The sequence below is a fragment of the Frankliniella occidentalis genome, unplaced genomic scaffold (assembly GCF_000697945.3).
Source record: "Frankliniella occidentalis isolate FOCC.00 unplaced genomic scaffold, Focc_3.1 Scaffold215, whole genome shotgun sequence".
NCBI classification, from domain to species: domain Eukaryota; kingdom Metazoa; phylum Arthropoda; class Insecta; order Thysanoptera; family Thripidae; genus Frankliniella; species Frankliniella occidentalis.
Genome location: NW_026267341.1, coordinates 295,925 through 299,501, shown reverse-complemented (window position 1 = coordinate 299,501; position 3,577 = coordinate 295,925).

Genomic DNA, 3,577 nt, shown 5'->3' with positions numbered 1-3,577 from the left:
AATTCGCTGCTGGCCAGAAGACTGTGTGCGCGGCAAACCCCGTTGCCGTGTGCAGAGGTACACCAGGTGAGGCTGCGTCGCTGCAAAGTCTGCTCAAAGCTCACACGGCCGTCCTCTGCGGGCCTGCAGCCAGGCCTGCAGCACCAACCGGCAACAGGCGGCACAAAGACACCCTGTCTGCAGCAAAGACAAAGACTGCCCAGGCTAGAGCTGTTCATTTTTATTTCTTAATGAAATTTGGCCCCAAAATAAAGGAGAAAACAATTAAATGAAAAAATTTCCGTCGGATCGTGGGGTTCAAAATGTTGAGTTGATGTCATAATTTTTCTCAATGTATATACGAAAGTGATACGAAAATGAGGTTATACATAACCTTGCTTATGATCACTCATAAGTGATGAGTGCAAGGCAAATGTTACTGCCGCCGCCTGCTTTTCTAGTGCTGGCCAAAATGAACCGTCTTTTTGCCCTCCTTTTGTTATTTTTGTTCGACACGGCGTTTGCCAGCTGGCCCGGTCGGGGTGGAACCGCCCCCCGGGGGAGGCCTCGGCCTTCGCAATATGAAACGTGCAGAGCGCAGGAGAAACAAAGACCGCTTAGTCCGGCCGCCGGTCCGGCCGCCCCGGCCCGCCCAGCCCTAACTCTACATCCTCGCTGTTTATTTAAGCCAATCCCAAGTAATTCCTCTTGGCTCAGGGGGGCCACTCCACCCCTCGGGCCGCGGCTCCCTGGGGGCTCCTAGAGACGAGGGGTCCCGGCCCCGGCCGGCCCGGGGGCACGGGCGCACCCGAGGCCAGGGGGAGAGGAGAGGGGCGTGCGCATCATCTCAGGTCCGAGGAGCAGCTCCGCGCAGCTCCGGGCAGCACCCACGAGGCCCGAGAGCTCCCAGCCCGGCCATGCCTGGGGCCCGACCCTCGCCTCAAATCATGTGGATTATCAATAGTACTGACCTGTAAACAATCCGTACTGCCTATTCAAATAAACGAGAATCTTTTCAAGTCAGTTGCAAAAAAAAAAGGTCTCTGCAAAATATTGAATCAACGACATGAAACATCGGTGTCAACGTTGACTGTCCTTGTCGCTTATTCTGTCCCGCTCTAGCGTCTTCTTTTATTTATTTTCCAAACCGAAGTATACGCAAACGCAAAAGCTAACTGCACAAATACAAAAATTATGAAAATAGAAAGAAAGCAAACAGAGCTCTGCTCAGAGAATTGACCCAGCTCCGCTGGCTAGTCCTGCATAGGGATGCCATCGCCCTCGAGCTGAATGCACGGGGTAATCCCGCCACTTTGATGGCCTAATCTCCAGAGTATTTCCCCCTGCCTTCCCCATGGCAGCGCCCCAAAGCCACCCCACCCCGACTGTGCTCTTTTCGTTTACTCGTCTCTATCCACGTCCAGCATTTCGCACGCCCCGCGCGCCACACATTTAATATTTTTTCTCATTCCTCTTTCGCGCTACGTTTTGCATTTTTGTCCCCTTCCCCCTATCCTCCGTCCTTATCCTCGACGCTCACTCTCCCCGCCTCCTACCTCGACCCCACCTTCAGCCCGACAAATGCGCCCCGTCCTGCCGTCCCCGCTCTCGCACTGTCGCTCGCCCGCTTTTCCTCACTCTCCTGTCAGTTTTCCATCGCACTGGCCGCCCTTCTCCGCAGACGGGCGACGCGTCAGTCGTTTCAGTCCGTCTCCCGTACCCAGTTTATAGCAACGCCCGTTCGCTCCTACCCCTATCTTACACCTGGGGACAGTGCGGGCTGGGCTGTGGGCAGTGGGGTGGGGTTGACTGTACCAAAGCTATTCATCCCTTTACACCCTCTAGCAGCCGGGCCGCCCTGGCCGCTCTCAATCAGCTCGCCATCTTTGTCACCCCTCTCTCCATCCCCACTGTAAATGGGTTGGGGTCTTTTGACGCAAAAATATTGGCGTCTATGACACCGAATTCTGGCGTCTTATGACACAAAATTTTGGCGTCCTATGCCGCCAAATCGTAAAAGACGCCAAATTTTGGCGTCATAAGACGCCAACCCATTTACAGTGCCTCCTCCTTCCCTCCGGTCGCCAGGCACGGAGGGCACCAAGACTGGAATGCAGTACAATAAGCACTGCGCCAGTGTGGTGCGATGAAGGGTAAACAGTGACGGGCATTCAGCTCCAGTAGCTCCAGCCGGTCAGTCGCATTTGGATTTTACATGCGCGGTTGCCGATTTACCCCTTGCACACCTTTGCAATCATACTCAATCGAATGCAGGCGTTCGGGCGGGTTTGTCAATCGTCGCACCACACTAAATTCATCTACGTCAAAAACTGAGGAAAACAGTGTGCCGTTTGCTGTGGTTGTCGCAACCAGGTCGGTTTGGTATCACGGCTAAAAACGAATTCTTTTGAAAAATGGTGAGAATGCCAAACCGACCTGGTCACGACTACTGCAATAAACGGCACACCAGTTCCCTCAGTTTTTGACGTAGATTAAGATTATTAAGAAATTTTTGTTCTTTAGCAATTTTTTTGGACCACAGAGGGATTTACTGCTTTTACGTTAAAACTCCCATAAGAATCCCATGTTAAACTTCTTCGCGGTTGAGCAACCTCTAAATATTTACCGATTTCAAAAATTCTAGTACCATTCGATTCCTACGGAAGTTGGTTCAAAATATAAGGGGTGGCTGATTAAAATTTTTGTCGCTCACCTTTTGTGGGACACCCTAACGCATGCCGATTACTAATCGATGACGCAGCACGTTTAGGGTTTGTCCAGAGTTTCTTTTGGTTTGGAGTATAAATAACAACACTGAAAAAGACGTGTGTTTCATCATCTAGTGATCGACATGCATCACCTTACGCAGTTTTCAGTGCACGGCGGTGGCTACAAAAGGACGCAGGGTTAATCGGCCACCTGGCACACTGTCCATTGGGGTGTTCGTTCAATGTTTATTCAGTGGACGCCAAAGGTGTGTAGGCTAATACGCAAACTCACGCTTTTAGCACGGGTCACTTTTTTTGAAGGTGCGCGGAAACCAAGTGCCCTACGCCAGCTACCAAAGCAGCGTGGAAGTGGCGTTGGAGCATTGGCACAATACCCACCACCAGCACGCACGAATGGTACAAACATGTCTGATGTTTTGAGGCCAAAGGTAAAACTTTGAGGAATTCAAAGAAAAATTCATATTTTGAGGAAAGTCTCGCGAAGTCTCCTCAAAAAATGTAAGATATCCCCTTAGTTTTTTTTTAGATTTCCTCAAAATCTGAGGGAGTTTTTTTGTCAAATGTGGAGGTCCCCTTACCCTAAAAAATAAACGTTTTACTGTGTACCACTGGAAATGCTGGAGTGACGTGTCTCCACTGTTATTCAAATATAGTGACATCACATTATTTAGAATGTCATGTCACATTCGTTATAACGTGACCTGGGGAATCCTACCATGCACTGCTCCTGTCTGTGAGGGCACAGCGATGCAGGGGTATGTCACATTCTAAGCAATGTGACATGATATTCTAAATAATGTGACACAATTCACATTATATAGAATGTGACTGACGTCACAGCATTTGAGTAGCAGTGTTGTTGAAAGAAA